This window comes from Neofelis nebulosa, chromosome 6 (assembly GCF_028018385.1).
Source record: "Neofelis nebulosa isolate mNeoNeb1 chromosome 6, mNeoNeb1.pri, whole genome shotgun sequence".
Taxonomy (NCBI): Eukaryota; Metazoa; Chordata; class Mammalia; order Carnivora; family Felidae; genus Neofelis; species Neofelis nebulosa.
The window spans coordinates 144,891,905-144,916,208 of NC_080787.1; the positions used below are offsets into that span (position 1 = coordinate 144,891,905).

The 24,304-nt window shown below is 43.6% G+C and overlaps 1 protein-coding gene and 1 pseudogene across 12 annotated transcripts in view; one reads left to right on the forward strand and one right to left on the reverse strand.

Annotated features, from left to right (window-relative positions):
- The window catches only part of ARID1B (AT-rich interaction domain 1B), a 450,488-nt gene that overhangs the window by 87,522 nt on the left and 338,662 nt on the right, over positions 1-24,304 (forward strand). The window lies entirely within an intron of this gene.
- LOC131515502 (large ribosomal subunit protein eL21-like) lies at positions 930-1,443 on the reverse strand (annotated as a pseudogene).

Genomic DNA, 24,304 nt, shown 5'->3' on the forward strand with positions numbered 1-24,304 from the left:
TGGTTTTTGGCCATGACGAGACTGAGAGCAGGGAAGAGTGAGTATGCCTTGTTTAGTGGCTTATATAATATTTAGATTTGACTTTCGGGTGCCCCCCCCCCCACCTTAAACATTCCAGTATTTACTGGCATACTATAGTGCAAATGTGAAAAGGAAACTGTTAAAAATTTATTTTGTAATTTATACACCAGCATTTTTTATATGGAACTGTGCGTATGGCAGCTTTTCCGTTTGTGTGAACCGATTCTAAAGCTTTTCTAGATTAAAAACTGTAGGTTGCAAAACATGTGGGTTCCCCCCCCCCCCCCCCTTCCCCTTTGCAGTTACTTCTTTATCACTGAGTTGTCCTTCCAAGCCTGGTCTAAATGTGCTTGAAAATTACCATCTGCTCCCTGCAGTTTGGAGAGGGCACGGCAAGACTAAGGTGGAAAGCTGTCACTTCGAATATTTTCATTCAAACTTTCACACCCTTCTTGTCTAGTTACATAACTGCATACAGCAGGACTGGTTTCAGCCATTTGGTCTTATCCTGATTTTTAAAGGGGGGGCATAGGGAGAGATTGTTTAATTTTAAGAGCTGGGGCACAGTACTGCTGCAAATTTGAGAATCTGATAAACCGTGAAAGCATTCAGCATTTAACCTTCCTGCTCATTAAGTCTCTAGCCACGTCTATGGCATAAGTGAGATGAATGAATAAAAACACTCATACTTATGGATCCATTTTCTTATGCAGAATTTGCTTTTTTACAAGTTTTTAATGCTATATTCACAAATTTCATTTTCTGAAGTTGGTATAGCATAGATTTAATGATTTAATAGTTCTTTATAATCTTATTTGATGTTCAAAATTTATTATAGATCATATCGGAAGGATTTTGGATTGCTTGTGTAATTTATATTTTTTTCTGTCCTGTTTTTTTTTTTAACGGTCTTGAAGTCTTTTATTTTTTTTTACATTTATCATGCCATGAATTCATAGGGAATGGGTTCCAACAGCTCAGGCTCCTTTCCAGTGGTTCTCACAAAGTGTGCTTCTCTGGGTGGGGCAGGCTGGCGCTTCGGTTGAACCCAAGTACCTTTCTCCTTGGCTTCCTTCTTTTCTGATCATTTTCCTTCACACGCTTCAGGAAGCTACGTCAGCTCTTGGAGTGCTTAATGTGCTCAATACGTACATTAGTTCTCTTAGCAAGAATCTTGCCCTTCACTTGTTTGTTTACAACAATGCCAGTAGCATGATGGGTAACACTGTAGACTCTTCCGGTTTTGCCACGGTGACATTTGTGGGGCATTCCTTTTTGAACAGTGCCCATTCCCTTGATGTCCACAATATCACCTTTCTTGTAGATTCGCATGTATGTTGCCAAAGGAACAACTGCATGTTTTCTAAAAGGCCCAGAGAACATATAGCGAGTACCTCTCCTCTTTCCCTTTGTGTTGGTCATTTTGGAAGATGGCGGTCCCGGCCGAAAGGAAGCGTAATTTATATTTTTAATGTCCCTCCTTTTTTAATCTCAAAAATTGATCTATTTTGGTTTTGATTGGAATGAACAGCCACAGTAGGATTTGGAGATGAAACATGATGGAAGCCTGTTAGTGTAAACTGCCAATAATTTCTAATAGTCAGGAACAAGAAGACCATTAGAAAATGGGACTTATGCCAAGAAAAAAGTAGTAAGATCAAATGATAGTCTTCCTGTAGTCCACGGCTGTAAAGTTTGATTTTCCTGCAAGTTCATTATCTACTGTCCATCCCAAGCTGAAGACCATAGTTTCTACCCTTTTATTTACTTGGGGATGACTGTAAGAGAAGTAAAGAATTTCAGTCTTCAGTTGGAAAAATTCTGGTTCTGACTTCCATTTAATAGAGTATTCAGTAATTCCCACCAAAGATGGTTAGTTAACTTGTCAGTGACTGATTTTTTGAGGAACAGCATTCTCTGCTTTTCATAATTAAAACAGTGGGCTGAAAGCAGATATTTTCTCTTTCTCTCTCTCTTTGGTATTTCCTAGCCTGTGATAATCTGTCTCTTGAGAAAAAAGCGTTGTCTGTCTGAGCGCCCTGTCTGTGCCAGGGTATTTGCCTGTGATACAGCCACATTTTATAATTTCTCTAATGTCACACAAACTTGCTTTGGAAAAAAGACGTATGTTCTAGGCCTCTGAGAACAAATGGAGAGCCAGAGAGCAGCTGTGTCAATAATCTTACATGGTGTGGTCATGAGTGTGATAGAGGTTTATATATAGAAGAGCGGGGGGGATATAGGGATTTTATGGAGGCTGAAGTGGGTAGGCCTGACAGGAAGGTAGGTCACATTTAAACTGACTTTTAGTGAGAGAATAATAGGAGTGTGTGTTGCGTGCGCGCGAGCCTATCATACTCTTTTTTTTTTTTTAAAGTTTATTTATGTGTTTGATATATAGAGAGAACGAGCAGGAGAGGAGCAGAGGCGGGGGGGGGGGGGGGAGAGAGAGAAAATCGCGAGCAGGCTCCGCACTGTCAGCGTGGAGCCCGTGTGGGGCTCGAACTCCCGAACCCTTGAGGTCATGACCTGACCTGAAATCAAGTGTCGGACGCTTCACCGACCGAGCCACCCAGACACCCCTGTGTGGGTCACACTCTCCACAGTGGAAACAGTATATCTGGTGTTTTATGATCCTAAACTTATATGCTGTGTTGAAGAGCAGCATGATTCTCCTAGGGCTAAAGACGTTGGAGAAGGTGGTACAAGTTTGGATTGGGAAGGAAGAGGAGAGAAAGATGGTGAATGGGAATGGTCTTATGTACCGTCCCAAGGAATTTGAACTTCACCCTATCTAAATAGGAGCTCTTTGTGGGGCACCTGGGTGTCTCAGCCTGTTGAGCGTCTAGCTCTTGATTTCGGCTCAGGTCGTGATCCCGGGGTCGTGGGATCCAGCCCCGCGTCGGGCTCCACCCTGAGCATGGAGCCTGCTTGAGATTCTCTCTCTCTGCCCCTCTCTGCTGCATGTGCACTCTCTCTCTTGCTCTCTGTCTCCATTTAAAATAAATAAGAGCGCTTTCTGTTATTGTGGGAAGTTTTAAGCTGGGAAGGAATGAGGAGATCTGTATGTCAGAAGGAGACCCGTAAGTCAGAAGATGCGGAACGTGGAAGAAGGGGGAACGGTAAGTGCGACCCTACTAGGGCTGGAGGGGTAGCGCTTGGTCCAGGGCGCGTTCAATAGGTTGAATACACGGATCTTAGTTACCAGTATCAGGCAAGGCAAGGGAGGGCCTTGGGGCACCTGGTGAGATGTCAGTACAGAGATGCAGGAATCCAGGAGGGGCAGCAGATCTGAGAGAAGGTAGTGACTTTGGTTTTATGGTGGGAGCCTGCAGGAAGCGGAAGTGGTCAATGGGCAGGTGGCAAGAGGGTCAGGGGAGTTGTGGATGCTGAGAGAGAAATGTGAGGTTCCGTTCTGGGGTTACTGTGTGGCTCAGTGGTTCTAGTCCTGGCATCTCTTCAGAATCAATTGGGAAACTTTAACATAAAGTGTACATGGTGAGCCCATCCCCAGCAGGTTTATTTTACTTTGTCTTGGGTGGGTCCTTGACCCTGTGTAACCTGGGTTGAGAATCTCGATGGTGGGTTTATAGTAGAAGCCCCAGGAAAGGATGTGCGTTGCCTAAGGAGAATAAAAGAGGGGGGACGGACCTTGTTACCCAGCTACTTAAGGGGTGAATGGCAAAACAGGAGATAGTGAGCAAGCCTGGCACAGAAGGCAGAGCAATGGGACGAACACCGGAGAGTTGTGCCGTGAGAGAGATGGGGGTGGGGCCGGTAGGGAGGAGTGTAGATGGCCAGCGACGTCCAGTGCCGTGGAAGGGTCAAGAAGAAAGAAGGATTAAGAAGTGGCCAGAGGTTTTTTTGGTTTTTTTGGCTGTGATTTGATAGAGCTAAATCGCAGTGGTTTGAGGAGTGAACGAAGAAAGGCAAGGAGGCGGTGAATGTAGACTGTTCGTTGAGTCTGCACGTCTTGTCCCGTGAGGTCCTGGTTGCTTCCGCGTTGTCGAATGCCTGCTCTGTGCCCACCTGGGTGCTGGGGCCCAGCAGTTTCAGTTTTGACTAAGCTACTTCCTTACCCCCCGGGAGGTTTATGGTCTTGTGAGGAGGCAGGTGAAGAGGGGACGACTTAGTTCAAGATGATGCGTTGAGTTTCATAAGATGAATAAGTCACTTGAAAGGTGGGCCTTGTGTCTCAAAAGGTGGGCCTTGTGTCTCAGGTGGAAAGGGTAGCACCAGGGGGCAGGGTCGGGGGGCCAGGCAGTCTTGCTTGTTAGAGGGACCTGCCCTTAGTTGCATGTGAGTAGCTCACTCGAGGTGATACTGGAAGATGGGCTTGGGTCCCAGAGAACTCCGAATGCCAAGCTGGGAGGCCTGACTTGATCCTGTAAGCAATATGGAGCCTTTCTAGTTCAAGGGGGGAGCAGGGGTGAACCTTGAAATTAGCATTTTAGGTCGATCATTTTCTGCCCACTGCCTGATGAGGAAGAATGACTGACGTGGAGAGAACCTGGAGATGGGGAACAACCTGTTCCGAGCAGAGTAAAGTAGGACCTGGTGGATTTGTACGGTAGGGACAGTAAGGGGTGAGACTGAATGTTTGTGTCCCCACAAAATTCATATGTGGATCCTAAACCGCAGTGTGGTGGTCTTAGGAGGAGGGGTCTTGGGGTGTGGTCCTGAGGACACAGCCCTCGCGAATGGGATTAGTGTTCTGTAGAGCTGCCCAGAGAGCTCCCTGGCCCCTTCTACCATGCGAGGACACCATGAGGAGGTGGCTGCCTATGAACCAGGCACTGAATCTGCTGGTGGTGACTTGATTTTGGACTTTCCAGCCTCCAAAACTGTGAGAAATAAATTTCTGTTGTTTATAAGCCACTGGATTTATGATAATTCTGTTATAGTCTGAAGGGGCCAAGACAGGTTGCTTTAAATCTGTGTAGAAGGGAGACCGGGCGGGAGGCACAGAGGCTGATCGTATTGGGGTAAGAAGGTGCAGGGTGCTAGGGGACGAGTGTCAGATGACTCCACATTCCTGCTTTGGTCGGAAGAGAAGAGTTTGGCTCCAAGCCAAGAGCCTGAATACAAAAGGAGAGGCAAATTTTGTGGGTGATGGTGATGACTGATGATGGATTTGAGTTTGGAAATATTGAGTTTGACTTGGTTGCAGTTAGTTGTGTATCAGAGGATAGTGGAGAGAGTATTTTGTATCCTTTTTTCCCTTTAAGAATCTTAAAGAAACGTATCCGCTCCGTTCTCATAAACCTCCCTGTGAGATAGATACAGGGTAGTCGTTTTCTTTATTTTACAGATGGGGGAGCTGAAGCAACTAAAATACTAAGTGACTTCCCAAAAGCGTGAACAGCAAATGGAACGTAGGTTAATGAATACCCACCCCAGTTCTGTATTCGTATAGTGTGGACAGTTCTGTGTGCATATAGTAATTGCCAAAAATGTGTTTTCAGTTGTTGAATGGATGACAAGTGAACTGTCGTGACCTCCGTGATGCTGCACACAGCTCCTGGGCGTTTTGGTTGGGCACGGCACCTCTCTGAGCCTCCGGTTCTTCATCTGCAAAATTGGGTGCGTGGGGCCTGCAGAAGGGAGAAGAAAGAGACCCTTCCTGGTTTGAACATTCCGTGTTTCTAGACTTTCAGTGCCATCATCTTGAGATTGTTCTCTAAAGTAACTAAAAAATAACGTGCAACCCCTGACAGATGATTTATCTTCTACCCTTTTTTTCTTCAAGTAGAGAATGGAAAAATTATGTCTGTAGAACACAGTGAGCTAGAAATGGCTTGTGAGAACTAGTTCTGTATTTTCTTAAAATTAATCTTCTCCCTCACAGCAAAGCCTCATGTACTTAAAGTAATTGAATGGGCTGCAGGGTATACTGGGAATTGTAGTTTTCCACTTCTTTGTGTTCTGAAGATTAATAATCTTGCAACCCTCTGAGGGAGATAAGGAGAGGACGCTCTCTGACAAATTGTTATCTTGTCTTTCAGAAGTGTGCTTTGAGCAGTGAATATACCCTCAATGCTTCCCTTGGGCTTTTAGCTCGATTCTAAGTAATGGTAATATATAAAGTATGGCTTTAAATTTTTTTTTTTGGCTTATGATACTGTACTTTTCTAGTGGTGTCTTTAATCTTTTCTTTTGGCCTAGTTTTAAGAAAGTTTTTATTTGTATCAAGGTTACAGATGTAAATGGTTTACGAAGACCGTGGTTTTACAAGATCTACTGTAGAAAAACAGTAGTCACCGCCCTCCTTCCCCCATTTCACTTCCCCAGAGGCAACCACTTTGAACTCTTTTAGTTAGCGGATTTTTCGAGGATGCCTCCATATTTTTCAATAACGCTTACTTGTGTTGCTGCCTTCAGTTTCTCACTCTGTCCTCATCATAAGCATGGATCCTTCATGCCCGCTCATTCTCCCTGTATAGCTTTTTTGTGACTTTGGTTTGCTCACTGTTGTATTGACATTATTGAGACTGGGGAAACTTATTCAGAAATGAGCCATATAGTAAACTTTTCTCCTTTCCTGCTCAGCTCTTTGTTTTTCTCTGAGTTGAGAGTTGTTTTTTGCTTACTTTTCTACATGTACTTACCACTCACTCCACTTAGGGTTTTTAATTAGTTACAACCGCCCGCCTTTTGTTGTAAGATGTTCAGTTCCAACAGATATGTTATCAGTTTCATCTTGTAGAGGCGTCTCTGGTGGGTTCTCTGGCTGGCTGGGCCCTCCCTGGGTTACCTCTGTGTCAAGTGCACACTTCCGGGGATCTCCCCTTACTTACTTTCATCTTGGAATTTCCTTCCACCTCTCTTCCTGTGTTGCATCTCTGGTTTCCTGGATTCTGTGTGTTTCTTCTTTTGGTGCAGCCCATCCTCCAGTAGCTTTCTCAGGAATGTTGTGGGGAAGTAAAATGTTCAGATCTTGCATGTCTGAAGATGTCTTCATTTTACCCTCATACGTGACTTAACCGCTTGACTGGGAATAGGGGTTTGGAAATGATTTTCCTTTAGAATTTGGAAGCAGTTGCTTGACTGTCATTTAGCCCCTGGTGTTGCCGTTAGGAGACCTGAAGGAAGCTGTTCGTCTTGCTTCCTGGTTCTTTGCGTGGGGCCTTTCTAGATGCTGCCTGTCCACACTCCCTGACCGATGTAGCACCTCCTTTTCCCCAGTGTCCTTCAGTTTCACCTAGATCCCTTTTTACCCACTGCCCTGTGTACTCTTTCAGCCTTGGGGTCATGTCTCGAATTACTTCTTTTATCTCCCTTACTCCTTAATTTTCCCTCTTCTCTCACTCTAGGACTTTTGTCACCTGATACTGGACTTACCAGACTTCTAACTGATCTTTTCTACTATTTTGTATGTCATTGTCTTTTTCTTCCCGGTTCTGGAAGGGTTCCTTGTGCTATTGCATTTTTAATTTGCAAGGCTCTTTCTAGGCCTCTCCGAGCCCCTCCCCCACCCCTGCCCTCCTTCCTCCCTGCTTCTCCTCCCTCTTTTTTCCTTTTCTTAGTTCTTTTTTATTTTGTTTTAATAGAACCCTATTCTTGTTTCACGATTATTTTTTATATTATGGAGATGTTAATGATTGTAGTGTGTTTTGCATCATTTCGTTGCCTTCTAATTTGCCTCCCTCCCCCCCAGCCTCCCGGTTTATTTTGGTCTCTGTTTTCCTGTTGAAGGCTTTCCTCAGCTACCAGTGATTCTTGCTTATCCAAATGCCACAGGAGGGCTTGCTGACCATAAGATCTACTGGTGAGGTACCTGGGTGGGCTGTTTAGGGGAATTTAGGATGCCCCCACTCCTATTCCAGTATATATTTAGAGTTTTCCTGTTGGACTGGCCTCAGATTGACCATGGGAAGAGGGCAGTTGGGAGGGTTGTATGAAGGTGTCTCCGTATTCAGTAGATATTGATCAACCACAGCACTCCTATAGCAGTGGTTCTGCAGAACCGCTGTGTTTCCCCTCGTCTGGGAATGAATCTCTGGGTTTCTGCCAGGTTGAGGGAGATGCTGAGCTTAGTGGGAGAGACACCCCACCCCCACCTCCCCAGCAACCCACTCTGTGCCCAGAGGTATCTGGTACCACCGATTTCCGAGCCTTTCGAAGATTCTCCCTCATCAACTGTGTTGGCTGAGTTAGTTCCTAATTGTCCATCTGTTTCTTGCATCCAAAATTTTGTTGCCGTTGTTGTTCCTGTTCTTGTGGGAAGCAAACAAACAAACAAAATGAATGAAAAGGCAAACCGTACTGTCATTTTTGTTTGGGGGAGGGAATGATAACTAGATGTAAGTGTTGAATCTGCGATGTTTATCCAGCGTCTTTCTAGGTTATAAATAGTACATTTACATTTGTGGGTCTGACCTGTGTGTGCTACTTTATAAATTCCTTTGTAATTTATGTGACTATGTACTTAACTGTGAGTTACAGTCTGTCCAATACATAAACAGAATTGTCACAGACATTAAAATGTAATTAACAGCTCAAGAACTGTCTACACTCTGTGATCTCTTTTGAGTGGCTTATACTGTTCGCAAGTTGAAAACGTGGTTGATTTTGCAAGCATCATGGAAATTATTTCATTTAAATGTGCCTTAGTGCATCTTATTTTCTGTGTAGACATCTGAAAATGACTTGTGACCACAGTCTTTCCCTGTACATGAATACCCCGTGCAGCATGGCTTAGTGCAGTGCTGACTTGTTAAAATGGTATTTGTTTCAGAAATTTTGTTTCCTGTTGAAGACACGTATGTACACACGCCAGTGTGGGTGCGTGCACATACGAATAATCCGTCATGGCACTCTTGCCGTGTCTTCCGTGCTTCAAGGGTATGGCATGCTCTCGGCCTGGGAGTGGGAGCGTGTCAGGCCGCATTCTCAGCCAGCAGGCCCCCCCACACCGTCCTGCAAATGCTCTCAGCCACCTTGCGATGACATGGTCCGCGGCTTGCACGCTAGAGTCTTCTGGGACCTCTCTTTCTGTCCCTTATTACACCCTCTGATGGACAGCTTTGATCTCTGATGACCAACAGAAGGTGTACAAATGACATTTCTGGACCTACTAAAGAGGAACAAAGGAGATTATCTTGCTGGATATTAAAATACAAGTTTGATGGTAGTGTGACACGCCTTCGTGGAAAAATTTGTGGAAGTCCAGTTAGAGCCTGGTGGAAGTCCTTGGCCACGCCAGCGAGCTCTGGTGTCCTGGGGGCTTGGCCAGCAGATGCAGGAAAGCCGGCTGGAAGCCAAGAGCTGCAGAGGCCTCACTGCTTGAGGGGACCGGAAGAGTATGGAAGACTGTTTGCTGGCCTCCTTTTCCATGGGCATAGCTGCTAAGAACAGAAGTTTCCCCACCTCGATGGTGTAAGAGGTTTGAACAAACCGCTTCCTGGGGAAAGCTGATGTAGCGATTTTATTGGAATATTTCATTCTTCAACCGAATGTGCTAAAGAGTTCCTGGATGGTGTCATTATCAGAAATACTTTTATATACTGGGGCACCTGGGTGGCGCCTGACTCTTGATCTCAGCTCAGATCTTTAAAAAAAAAATTTTTTTTTTTTTTAACATTTATTCATTCTTTGAGAGAGAAAGAGCACAAGCAGGGGAAGGGCAGAGAGAGGGGGAAGACACAGAATCTGAAGCAGGCTCCAGGCTCTGAGCTGTCAGCACGGAGCCCGATGCGGGGCTTGAACTCATTAAACGCGAGATCCTGACCTGAGCCAAAGTCAGACACTCAACCAACTGAGCCACCCAGGCGCCCCTCAGCTCAGATCTTAATCTCGGGATTGTGGGTTCAAGCCCCGTGTTAGGCTCTGCTCTGGGTGTGAAGCCTATTTAAAAAAAAAAAAAAAGAAGTACAATATAGTATAATATAATATAATGTAATGTAACGTAATATAATATAATATGAATATTATGTTATATAATAATATATATATAATTTTTTTCACTTTGGTTATATGTGAAAAGTATCTGAACATATTATTTTGAAGTTTTAAAATAATGCTTTGGAATACTTTTATTTTTTTCATTTAGGCTTTCTAAATGTCTGTCTTTACAGATTAAGAATAAGAATGAGAATCTACTTGCAATGTGACTTTTTAAAAATAGTATTTCATTTCAGAAGTGGAGCAGCAGGTCTTGAACTGTTCTCTTCACACGCCCTCCCCTAAAATCTCACTCTGCGCATTTGGGTGCAAAATACAAGTGCTCTATGGACAAAATAATCTTTCATAAAAAGACAGATGGAAAACCCCCCACAGACGTTTGTTTCAGGAATTAACTGAACATTCGGGATGGGTTGCTGTGCTGTTAGCGATCGGGTCTTCTTCACTTTATCTTCGCGCTCCTGCCGCAGTTGCCACTCCTCCCGGCGCTCTGCACACATTCCCGCCCTTCCTGCGGGTCCGTCCATGCTGAGCAGCCGCTTCATCCTACATCTCTGAGGCAGGAAACTCCTAGCAAGCTGCCAGATGAATGCTTGTGTCAGTGCCGAACCAGGAATGGCTATCTGATTTGTTCCTTTGGATCAGTCTTCCTCGTGGCCCTTACTATTTGTTGGGTGGTTCGGATAAAGTGTAACTTTTTTTTTTTTTTTAATGTTTATTTATGTTTGAGAGAGAAAGAGAGAGAGACAGAGCATGGGTAGGGGAGAGGCAGGGAGAGAAAGAGGGAGAGAGAGAGAGAGAGAGAGAGAGAGAGAGAGAGAGAAAGAGAAAGAGAGAAAGAAAGAAAGAAAGATGCATAGAATCCGAAGCAGGCTCCAGACTCCGAGCTGTTAGCACAGAGCCCCACGCGGGGCTGGAACCCACGAACCGTGAGATCATGACCTGAGCTGAAGTCAGACGGTTAAGTGACTGAGCCACCCAGGCGCCCTCAGTGTAACTTTTCAAAAAATGAGCTCAGTTACTTCTAATCTTCCTTCCTAGAGAAAATGGTGTTTCTTTAGTTTTTGTGACTGACGGACTTAGATGCCCCATCGTTATCATTGCAACATTACGATAAATATTAATGATCTAAACAAAATATGGTGAAGAACTGACCTTAGAAAATAAAAATTCTGAAAGGCTTTCAGACCAAACACAACCAAATAACATATTCAGTATTCAAACACAAAACTGTTCAGGACAGATGATGCTACTTAGAAACAGGATTTAGAAGGGGTTTTTTAATTGTCACTTTTTAAATATGGTATTTTTTATCAATGTGAAATTGAAAGATTTTGAAGAGGAATTCATGAAAATTATTACAAAATAGAAGAGGTGACAGACTAGTGAAGAATAGTGATTATTGGGGTATCTAATTTTAAGTGATTGAAGAAAGAGGCACTGGATGGTTTGTAAAGCTTTTCTGATTAAAAAAATGAATTTAGTTTTTCTCTTCAGTGCATTAAATCTGTCTTATCAGTTGAACCTTTCTATTTAATTTTAATAGGTGTACTGTATATATGTTTTTCAAAAAGAATTTGAAAATCTGGAAATCTGTATTCAAATTTGTGTCAGAAGTGGCTAAATTCTCAGATTGAGTAATTCTAGCTGTTTTTCCTAATGGTAATTCTTACAAAGAGACTAAACAAAAACTTTCTGTATCTCTCTCAGATCATTTTTTTTTTTTTAATAGTTCATTCATCTTCCACTGGCTCAGCATCTGGCTGTAAAAAGTGAATAATAGTATTTATTTGATAGAAATTCATTTTACATTTTTGGATGAAAAGTATCATTTGAAGATAAACATTGAAGATTACAACCATCTTATAAATATTGACTAAATTTATGCTCAAATTAATGAATTTTTAAGCTGCTAGTCTGCATAAATTTGATTTATCTGAAAATAGAACTAAAGAAGAAGAGTGTCAGTGATGTATATTAATTACTCTGAGGGGTTGGGACAGATAAAGACTTCATCTTATGCTGTTTTTTTTGGTCACACCGATTTAGTAGGCTTACAGGCATGCGTGTGGAAGCCACCAAGAGTTAATATGCGTGTCAGGTAACAGTGAAGGAATGGATTTGTCCAAAGTGAGCCGTAAAGTGAATTTCCTTACGTCAGATTTCATGTGCCCATTGAGATTCCTTAAAGAAGTAAGAAATACTAAATAAAGTGATGCGTTCCTATGGGGGGAAATTGGTTTTGAAAACTAGTAGTGAAATCACACTCAACTTCAGACATCTGTTGAAGATGCCTATTTAAATATCTTTTCCAGTAATGTTTTAATACTCATAGTAACAAGACAGAGTAGTTGATAATTACAGATACTACTGACTGCCCTGGTGAACGTTCCCTACCCATCAGGGAGCGAGGGGAGTCGGACAGGGGGAGGGCAGCCAGTCCGGATGTTGTCTGCCTTTTCCAGGACCGTCTTCACCCTGAGGACTGCTTGGGTCAGACTCTGCTTCTGTCGTCATTCCTACTTGTCCTTTTCATTCCAGAGGGTCCCAGCTCTGTAACACCCTGGATCACGGGGTCTTTGAAGAAGCTGGAAAGCCAGTGGCTGAAATACCCACTCCCTGGCCTCTCCTTGTTAATGGACATGATCATGCTGCATTCTGTTGGGTGACGGTGGGAGAGGCCGGAGAGAGCTCCCTGTTTCACTGGGAATTTCCATCAATCTCCCTTCTTTCTCCCAGCTAGATGCATATATGGTAGGGTAGCAAGTCCCAGTTCTGAGGCCCAGTCCTGGCTTGTGCTAAGCGATGGGACTCTGGCAGGGAGCTCCAGCTTACATTCTGATGGCTGTTTATAGCTAGACCCTGCCTGACCCTGAGTACAGTGCATCCCGCCTGGTGCCCGAGGCCAAGGACACGTGGAAGTGTCCTAACTTCAGGGCTCAGGATAACATGGAGCAGATCTATTTGCCATCTAACAGATTCACTAGGTTGGTTTCATTCATTGTCCTTTACACATCTGTAGTTTCAAAAGCGTCTTTTGCTTTGGTGGCTATGTATTGAGGACCTTGCTTTGAAGTAGGTCCCGTCAGAGACTGAGTCTGTGTGGTAGCTTAGAACTTCTGGTGGAAAAATGTGGATTCTGGATTTTGCTGGGAGAATAAAAATACGTTAAGCAGTACTTGAAATGGTAGTGTATGTCCCCATACATAGGAAAAAGAACCACTAGGTATATTGTATTGGAACGTTACGTGTATGTTTAAAGTTCCAAAAAATTGTATGGCATTGGACTCTAGACCTATAGCTAATATTTTGTTAAACCTATCTGTAACAGTATTTAGCGATGAGTCTGTATTCAAAAATTCTCTAATAACATCTAACAGACAACAGTCATCATGTCTGAACCAATTTCATATTTGTGATTTTCATTCTTGTTCTGTGATTCTAGAATTTTTGGATTTCCTAGTATTATGCTTGAGGGGGCTTTAGTGTGTATCTCAGTAAGTTTTGTAACTAGAATTGAAGGGTTTTTTTTCTCCCTTGTCATTAATGTGGAGAAGGAAAGACTACCCATTGATGGCGATATACAAACAAGTTAGAAACTATGATGACTTTCACAGTTTCTTCTTTATCACACAGCCTGTGTTCCTTATGTGTACCCATATGAACTACAGTCTGTGGGATAGAAAAGTCAAACTTCTGGAGAGCAGGGCTTATTCATGTCTTATGTGCAGGCACCTCGCTGGCCTAGTTCCTGACAAGTAGGGGGTGCTAAATAATTTGTTAAATGAAGGTAATAACAGAACATTGAGGGAAGCCCACTGAATGGTCTTGTTGACTTATGCAACGGACAGTGGAAAAAAGGTCTTTGATAGAATGAAGATCAGATCCCCTGGACAGGTTTCTTGAACATTATTATACAGGGTGCGGTGGAGAAGGCCTGATACAGATGAGGGACTAAGACTTAGAGTGGTGAAATTACTCTAGGTCACATAATTAAGTGATGGGGGCCAGATGAGAATCCTGGTCTGATAGGATGCTTAATTACTATTTTATCTTACTTTTGTGAGTTTGTAAGTGCCATGCGGAAGGCCCTATTTTGGTTTGAAAATATCTTTCCTCTAGATGCTCTCACTTGCTCATAGTCTTTGGGACTGTGTGACTGCAGGGACAGCTTGCATGTCCTTGTTGCGCCGCCTCTGTGACATGGTTACGGGAGCATCACCATGCAGGTGTAGTGTTGTATATGTATGTATGTCCTGTGTCCTAGAATGCTAGTACCTTCCAGGGCCAGTTGGTACTTGGCTCATTAGGAGTTACAGAAGCTGTTATTTCTTTTTTCCTTTCTTTAAAAAAATTTTTTTTAACATTTATTTATTTTTGAGACAGAGAGAGACAGAGCATGAGTGGGGGAGGGTCAGAGAGAGAGAGGGAGACACAGAATCTGAAACAGGCTCCAGGCTCTGTACTGTCAGCACAGAGCCCGACGCGGGGCTCGAACTCACGGACCATGAAATCATGACCTGAGCCGAATTCAGACGCTTAACCGACTGAGCCACCAGGCACCCCTTCTTTTTTTCTTTCTTGAGGAACAACAATGTGCTTTTTTTCTGATGGCTTATTGGTGTTCGAATGGCTTATGTATACTTGAACACTTAAGTTTTTGCTTTCTGTTTTTCTCCATGTTCTTAGATTCAAAAAATAATAAATATATGCTTATATAATGTGGCATGAAGACAAACGATATATGACCTTGAAGTACCGTATGACAGGGAGGGTGGAGTAGAGTCTATGCTGAGTAGAATAGACCTGGATATAAGCATCAGCTGCTTCTTAAGGTGAGTGATCTTGAGGAAGCTGCTTAACCAGTCTGTATTACAATTTCCTCCTTATTAAAAGATAGCTGTAATTACTAAATGAGATCTCATGTGTGGAAGCAGGTAGCCTAGGACCTGGCATTAAATGCTTAGTAAAGGCTCTTTCCCCTCATTTCATCCTTTCTTGGAATCCTGGCTGATCTCATTAGCCCATCAGTTACTTGTCTGTCTTGTTTTAGGACTTGATAAACATTTATCGATAGTTTCCATTCAGCAAGACAGAGCCTTCTAGGGGCAGGTTAAGGGGGAGGTAGGCATTTCGGAAATAATAAGACCACACAAACTTCTCTCCCCAGCTGCTCCTGCCATGCTGTTGATGTTCCACAAACCTGCTGGTGTGGTTATCCTTACGCTTTCTGTTTTTTGGCTCCTGGTTTTTCTACAAGCTCTTTCTTGCCTAGAGCTCCCAGGCATCTACCCATCCATATGGTACAATGGCCAGGCTCCTCCTTCCGGGACTCTCCCTTTCTCCTTCCACCACTCTTTGCATCACTGTATGCTCAGCTCCAGTGAGGCAGTGATCACACTGGACAGTTAATGTTTCTTTTTTCCCCCCTCTCTCTGTAGTACGTTATTACTCCCCCCCCCCCACCCCGCCCAAGTTTATTGAGGAATAATTGACAAATATAATTGCATATATTTAAAGTGTTCCATGTAGTGGTTTGGTGTGTGTACACACACACACACACACACACACACACACACACATTGTGGAATGATTCCCAAAATCAAGATAATTCACACATCCATCATCTCATCTGGTTAACTCCTGTGTGTGTGTGTGTGTGTGTGTGTGTGTGTGTGTGTGTGTGGTGAGAATGATTAAGATCTACTCTTAGCAACGTTCAACTGTGTACTCTATTGTATTATTAAGTATAGTCACCATGCTGTACATTAGATGCTCAGAACTACTACTTATAACTGAAAATTTACACCCTTGGTACATTTCCTCCTTCCCCAGCGTCTGGTAATCACCATTCTATTCTCTGTTTCTATGAAATTGGCTTTTCTTTGTTCTTTTTCTTTAGATACCACATATAAGTGACACTCTACAGTTTTTATCTTACTCTGTCTTGGCCTGTTTCACTTCCACATTAATTCATGTTGTTGCGAATTGCAGGATTTTTTTTTTAATGGCTGAATAATATTCCATTGTGTGTGTATCATTTTCTGTATCCATTCATCCATCAATGGATATTTAGGCTGTTGCCATATCTTGGTCATTGTGAATAAAGCTATCGTAAACACGGGGGGTGCAGGTATGCCTTTCAGATCCTGCTTTCGTTTCCTCTGGATATGTACCCAGGAGTGGGATTGCAGGATCATAATGGTAGTTCTATTTTTAATTTTTTGAGGAACTGCCACACTGTTTTCCACAGTGGCTGCACCAGTTTACATTCCCACCAACAGCGCACAGGAGTTCCCTTTTCTTCACATCCTCGCCAATGCTGTTATTTCCTATCTTTCTGATAATGACCATTCTAACAGGTGTAGGGTGATGTCTCATTGTGGTTTTGGTTTGCATTTCCCTGATTCTTAGTAATGTTGAGCACTTTTTCATTTATCTGTTGGCCATTTTTATGTCTTTGGAAAAATCTCTATTCAGGTCCTTTGCCCATTTTTTATTGGATTATTTGGGGCTTTTTTGCTATTGAGTTGTTGGAGTTCTTTATATATTTTGGATATTAACCCCTTATCAGATACACAGTTTGCAAATGTTTTCTCCCACTGTGTAGGTTGCCTTTTCAATTTATTATTTCCGTTGCTGAGCAGATGTAGTCCCACCTGTTTACTTTTGCTTTGTTGCCTTTGCTTTTGGTCTCTTATCTAAGAAATAATTGCCAAGACCAATGCCAACGGGCCTTTTCCTTGTATTTTCTTCTAGGAGTTTTATGGGATCAATTCTTAACATATAAGTCTTCAATCTTTCTCTAGTTAATTTTTGTGCATGGTGTGTATGCGTTCACTTTTATTCTTTTGCCTGTGGATATTCATTTACTGACGAGGCTATCTTCTCCCCATTGTGTGTTCTTGATGCCCTTGTCAAAAATTGAGGGTGTGTGCGAACATTTATTTCAGGGCTGTGTATTAAGTTCCGTTGGTCTCTGTGCCTGTTTTTATTCCAGTTACCATTCTGTTTTGATTACTGTAGCTTTGTACTATAGTTTGAAATCAGGAAGTGTGGTGCCCCAGCTTTGTTCTTCTTTCTCAAGGTTGGTTTGACTAATTATGGCCTTTTTTGGTTTCGTGCAGATTTTAGGATAGATTTTTCTATTTCTCTGAAAAATGCCATTGGAATTTTCTTTACCTGTTGGACTCTGAGTGGATTGGCAGCCAGGGATCATGGATTTTCAAATCTTTGTTCCTGACACCCCATGCAATGCCTGACACATAGGACGCCCCTAGGGAACATGTGTTGAATAAATGGGACCTGGGCACAAATTTTGGTATCCATGTAAGACCAACCTATAGGCTTAACAGTTGGAAAATTCTGAGTTAGGCCAGTTGTGTAGAATTTCCTGTCACTCTGATTGCACAGTAATTCAGTTCAAGTTACAGATATATATTTTGTAAGTAAGTAGTTTTTTGTTTTTTGTTGTTTTAATTTTTAAATGTTTATTTATTTATTTATCTAGAGAGAGAGAGACAGAGAGACAGAGTGTGAGTTGAGGAGGAGCAGAGAGAGAGGGAGACACAGAATTCTAAGCAGGCTCCAGGCTCCGAGCTGTCAGCACAGAGCCCAGCGCGGGGCTCTAACTCATGAACCGCAAGATCGTGACCTGAACCTAAGTCCGAGGCCTAACTGACTGAGCCACCCAGGTGCCCCTGTAGTTTCTTTTTTCTTAGAAAACATCCTTCTAGTGAAGCAGTGATCATACTCTGAGTAGAGGACAACTCATACTAATGTATTTATCTTACTGTAAACTTAAAAAAAATTTGGACAAGAATATTTTTGTGAACTCTGGTATAAAAATTAGAGACTGATTGTTTTGAAAGGGAGAAAGAGTGATTTCCGAGAGAAGTGAAAATATGAATATATGTCCGTGAAGACCCACAGCAGTACATTTGCTGTCTGCAAACTGTGTGCCATTTTCCGCTGCCTCGCAAAGAGTTTCTCAGGCCTCCTCGGAAACAGCGACTCTTCCATCTGCTCTCCTGTCTCTCCTCCCAAAGCTGTGGTGTCCTCAGCCTCATGGGGCCATGCCAAAGAGTCATGTTTGAGGTTGCCTTGGTTTCAGTGTTGGTTAACTTCTCGGGTTTAGTTTATTTCAGGGTAGGAGCCCCGGCTTCAGGTGTACCAGATTTCCCGTCTGACGTGTTTATTAGGCGTGTGACGTGGCTAGTACTCACCTGCCCGGCCATGGGCGCCTCATCTATGAAGTGAGAGGATGACGTCCTCTACCTTACGAGGTTGGCAGGAGAGTGAAACACCACAGCACAAGGCCTAGCGTATAGGTCTAGTGCCCGTCGTATAGCAGACCTGCGGACTGGAATGCCACCTCCCCCTCCTGTCTCTGGATAGATGCTTCTCCGAGGCCTTGGGTACCATTTTCAGCGCCTTCTCTTCTTGCACAGGACCTCTGTGTGCTGGCCTGCCCCTCCCCTCCTTCTGTCCTTGTCTCTTGTTCCTCCCCTTAGACAAAATCTGCCTTCTTAAATATATCCTGCATTTTTGTGCTGCTGTTTTTGATTTGGAAGTCCTATTCTCTTTACTTACTTATCTCTGTCTGCCGGGGTCTCTCCTCAAAGCTCGACTCCATTTCCTTCATGGAGCTTGTCTGTGTCTCCAGAATGTGCCTAAAGTGTATTTCATCTCGGTCACAGTGTGTTGGGTAATTTGAGTACTGGTCCTTTGATCCTTGAGGGTCCTTGAGAGCAGGAGCCGTATCTTGACTTCATTGTTGTGGCATCCCAGCAGAGTAGCCTGCCCCGTAGTAACTGATCAGTTAAAGGTTTGACTTTAGTTGCAATGTAATATCTCCTTTTTTACCTGCTAAAATTTACAGTGTACTCTGAAAGATCGTCTTTAACTTGCCACTTTGAGTACAGCCATACTTTGTTTTATCTCACTTTGCTTTATGGCACTTCACAGATACTGTATTTTTTTTTTTTTTAACAAATTAAAGGTTTGTGGCAACTCTGCGATTAACAAGTTTGTCGGTGCCGTTTTTTCCGACAGCGTTTGCTCACTGCACGTCTCTGCCTCATTTTGCTAAATCTTGCAGATTTCAAACTTTTTCATTATTAGTATCATCATTTGTTAAGATGACCTATGATCAGTGATCACAGCTCACCGAATGCCCAGATGATGAATAGCATTTTTTTTAACAATGAAGAATTTGTAAATTAAGGTGCGTACGTTGGTTTTTAGACCTACCGCTATTGCGCACTTACTAGACTGTGTAAGTGTGAACGTAACTTTTACGTGCACGGTGACACCGTAGGGTTCGTTTGACCTTGCTTTCGTGCAGTCTTCACTTTATTGTACTAATGGGGAACTGCATCACAGTGTCTCTGACGTGTGCCTGTATACAGCTCAAGAGTGGTACCTAGATGAACATTTGAGACTGATAACCACTTATTCATTTTTCCCTCATTCCTTCATTAAATTGACCTTAAGTGCCATTGTATCGTAGTGTGTGATATAGCAGAAAACCCATTAGTTAGAAGTAAAGAATTCTTCAGTCTCATAGGAAATGATTGTATGGACTAGAAGATCAGATTTCAGAGCTTTACAGATTGTTGAGAACCATAAGCTTTCTTCATATCTGTGTCCATCTTTCAATTCAGTTAGTGAAATCTGTATTTTATTCTCTAGGAAAGTATAGAGTCATTTGCCATTTATTTAAATTAATTGCATTTATAATACTCCATGGTGAAAGTTGAGTGAGGTGAAACAGAGATATAAGGCAAGCTGAATTATATTCTGGAATAATGTTTTTGTTATTTTCATTCCATACTTTGCATTTCGGCGTGAGAATAATAGAACCTTGAAATTACTATAGTCTTTCTCCTGCCAGCTCACCCTCACAAAGTAAAGATGCCAGACTCGGCCCAAATTTAAAAGTATCATGTTTTTGCCAGTGTGCTATTGTTGAAAATGAATTCTTTAGGGGAAAAAAGTCACAAAGAAAGCTGTACTTATGGAGAATGTTTTCTTTGTTTTCTTTTTCTTAATAGAAGGATGGCTTACTGCCATGTTTTGTTGTTGTTTAATATTATAGAGGTTTTATTGCGGCTCTGTTGGTGATTACAAGAGTGCTGCATTTTGGCTACAAACGTAGTAAATGTGATGAAAATCCCCTATGTTGTACATTGTCTGAGTAACATGTTTATATAACACGCTAAATACTTCTGTTGGAAGAATTGCTTTCTTGAAAGGAGGTTGGAAGTTCCTTCTCGATTTTTAGTGTTACTGGAGTATATTTTGTTGAATATTCCAAATTACATGGGTATTTTAAAAACATCCTTAAAAATTTTTATTTACACACACAATCATTTTTGAAGTCAGAGTTCTGAAAAGAGTGAGAATTGTATCTCTGGATAGTACTGTTGATTTTCTTGTAAGCTACTGGCCAGTGAACGGAGTTATTTAAAGAAATGTGTCCAGGGTCTGTATTTTTTTTAGAGTAGATCACACTCATGTCACATGCACAGACTAGTCCATTTGTATTTCTGTTTATAAAATGATATTGTGGTTATGTATGTCCTGACCCTGAACCCATGGCCGTGGTAGCCTCGTCTCTTTCCGGCCTGTGGACTCATGTTGAGTCCTGGCTTCCGCTTGTGATCTTGGCCTAGCTCTTGTCTTCTAGACCCTGCCATGTCTAGCTGTCTCCTGTAGCCTCTGCTGTTCCGTGTTGGTCCAATGATTCTGCCCAGTGCTATAGCTTATTCAGTTTGAGATTCCAGTTTCTAATTGTTAGAGGGGCCTCTCCACCTGTGTGTGTCTCTTGCAGCTCAGTTCTGAGTATCTCATTGGCTTCTTCTTTTCTTTTCTTTTTTTTTTTTAAATTTTTTTTATGCTTATTTATTATTGAGAAACAGAGACAGAGCAGGAGCAGGGGAGGGGCAGAGAGAAGGGGAGACACAGAATCCGAAGCCAGCTCCAGGCTCTGAGCTGTCAGTGCAGAGCCTGATATGGGGCTTGAACTCAAAAACCACGAGATCATGACCTGAGCTGCAGTCGGACGCTTAATCAACTGAGCCACCCAGGTGCCCTTTTTTTTTTTTTTTTTTTTTTTTAATGTTCATTTTTGAGAGGGAGAGAGAGAGAGCGTGAGCAGGGGAGGGGCAGAGAGGGAGGGAGACACAGAATCCAAAGCAGGCTCCAGGCTCTGAGCTGTCAGCACAGAGCCCGACTCGGGGCTTGAACTCACGAACTGTGAGATCATAACCTGAGCCACAGTCGGACGCTTAACTGACTGAGCCACCCAGGCGCCCTTATTTCATTGGCTTCTTACCCGGGTCCGTCACTAGCCCCATAAAGTCCTGGCACTGCCCAGTCACTGGAGTCAGCCACCTGCAAACCCTGCTTGTGATCCCCTCACTGCCCATATCCCACTGATGGCTAATCCCTGCAGGTTTTTTCAGACCTCTTCTGTCTCCCCCTGCCCCCCCAGCTCCACACCCCCTTCTCTGTAAGTTGAGTTCTTTGCCATCACTGGTGTGGGCAGTTGTTTTAGCTTTCCAAACAGTGACTTTGTCTCTTTCCTGCTTCTAGATCATTATTATTTTGAGGTCCATGGACCCCAGATTGTTCATAGATGGACTGCAGGAAGCTGTGAACCATTGGGAGCTAAATATTAAAATTTTCTGTATCTGGGTGGGTGCATTTTTCTGGCCATGATGTTTGCAAAGCATCTATGAATCTCAGGTGGTTGAGAACCAGGTTTTGTGTAGTTCTTCCTTCATATGGAGTCATCACAGTAATCTTGTTCAGATGTACATCTGATGTGTTAGTCTCCTGCTTGCATTTCTTTAGTGAATTCCTGTTAATAGTAAAATCCAAACTTGTCAACCTGGTGGCATGGCCCTTATGATCTGATGCCTGTCTTGCTTCGCAGTCTTAGCTCCTACTGGCCCCTTCCCCTAGACTTTGGATCAGTTTCCTGAAATACCTGCCGTTGGAGATTACACCATGTATGGTTTCATCCGTGCTTTGTTACACCCTTCCCTCCGTTGGAGAGGATCTGTACCTTCTTCCCCTTCTCTCCTTGCTTCTCATGTCTCTCTCTCCGTGAGATCTCCCTTGTCCACTGGCCCCCACTTTAGTGATACTTCTCTGTGTTGAAATTCCTGGTTGGTATTTGGAGGTGTCTACTCCTGAACTTGTGATCTTCACTTAACACATTAGAACTGCCTGTCCCCAGAGTACCTGGGTGGCTCAGTCAGTTAAGCGTCTGACTTGAGCTCAGGTCATGATCTCACAGCTCGTGGGTTCTAGCCCCACGTCGGGCTCTGTGCTGACAGCTCAGATCCTGGAGCCTGCTTTGGAGTCTGTGTCTCCCTCCCTCTCTGACCCTCCCTAGCTCATTCTCCTTCATTTCTCTCTCTTTCTTTCTCTCTCTCTCTCTCTCTCTCTCTCTCTCAAAACAAAGAGGAACTGTCTGTCCCTTAAGTCTCATTGCCAGTTACCTGTGGGCCTTCTCACATAACTCTATAAATTCTTGACTTTTGATTAGTTGCCTCTTCAAATATTTTGAAGAGCTTGGTTCTTTTCTTGCTCCTGCCCTATGGTCTTGATCAAGCAACTGCCCTTCGTCATTTGTATCATGACAGCTAGGTATCACGTTCTGCCTTCTGTTTTTGCTGTGCAGTGCTACTCATTTGGAAGTGTTCATGTGGTCTCTCTATTTATCTTTCCTACCATTTCAGAAACGGCTTGTATCAGCCAGCATCCTTAGTTGTAAGCAGTGAACACCGAGGCTGGCCATTCCAAGCAGGAAAGGAAGTGTAGACTGGTTACTGGGAAGCCTACAGAATCGCCACGAAGGCTGAAGAACTGGGCCAGCAGGAAGGGCGGGCACAAGGGAGACTGATGCTAAAACTAGGACACAAGGACAGAAGTATCCACTGTCACTTAGCATGATGCCTAACATCATGACCCACAGCTTGTCCATCATCGCCCCTACTGGTGTCCTGGTGACACTTGTGACACACAGTCTGAAGTTGTGTGCTGCTGGGTGTACTGCCAGGAAGAATGCTTCCTGACCTTGTTTCATTGTGTTACCGGCTGAGTTAAAGATCAGGGCATGTGCATCTGATTGGCCGATCCTGGGTCACGTGCCAATACCCAGCTGCCGGGGAGTTTGGGAAAGTAACTGTGTACTTTCTTCGGCCTCTCTTTTGGGAGGCCGAGTCAGCCTCTACAATTCCACCACCAGTTGCAATGTGGTTTTCTCCCCACTTGCCACCAAGTAATTCTCAGACACCATTTGGGTGTCTTGCAGTTTAACTCAGTTCTGGCACCACCTACCTGGAGAAAGCATCAGATCCCACAGATTAAGGGCTCAGTCCTGCAAGTCACGTCTCCCACCCCGACTTCAGGTGATACTGTCTCTTTGTCACCTGTGCTCCTGACAGACTGGGTATAGATCCAGAGGTTCCAATGACTCCCTGCTTGAGCTTAATTAACTCCTAGAGCGGCTCACAGAACTCAGAGAAGCATTTCTACTTGCTATACTTCTGGTTGATAGTAAAATAGTAGAACTCAGGAGCAGCCAGATGGAAGAGACGCATAGGGCAAGGTGCACAGGAAGGGTCGTGGAGCTGCCGTGCCCTCCGAACACAGCGCTCTTCCTGAATGTCCACGTGTTCACCAACCTGGAAGTTCGCTGGAACCCATCCTCTGGGTTATTACGTAGGTATGATGGGTAAATCAGTGGCCATGGGTGATTGATTTCATCTCCACTCCCTGGGGTGATTGATTTCATCCTCCACCCGCTCCCCTCCTTTCCCGGGAAGTCAGGGGGTGGGCCCTCTAGTCACGTGGTGGTTCTCCTGGCAACCAGTCCCCACCCTCAGGTGAGTTTTGTCTGCCGCCTCATTAACGTAACAAAAGGCGCCTTTTATGGCTCTCATCACTTAGGAAATTTCCAAGAGTTTTAGGAGCTTGGTGCCAGAAATGGGAATGGAGACCAAATGTGTATTTCTTATTACAAATCACCGTATCACGGCCTCCTGTCAGACCCGTGAGGTGAGAAATTGTCCACCATGTCTTCCACATGAAGAGCGCGCATGGCCCGGGCAGCCGAGGGGAGAAGCAGGTGGTCACCACACTGCAGCTCTGCCACGTGGATTGGCTAGGCTTTAGGAAGTTGGTTTTTTTTTTTTTTTAATGTTTATTTATTTTTGAGAGAGCGAGAGAGACAGAGCGTGAGTGGGGGAGGGGCAGAGAGAGAGAGCGAACGGGAGAGAAACACGCAGAATCCGAAGCAGGCTCCAGGCTCTGAGCTTGTCCCCACAGAGCCTGACCCGCTGGGCTGGAACCCACAGACCTTGAG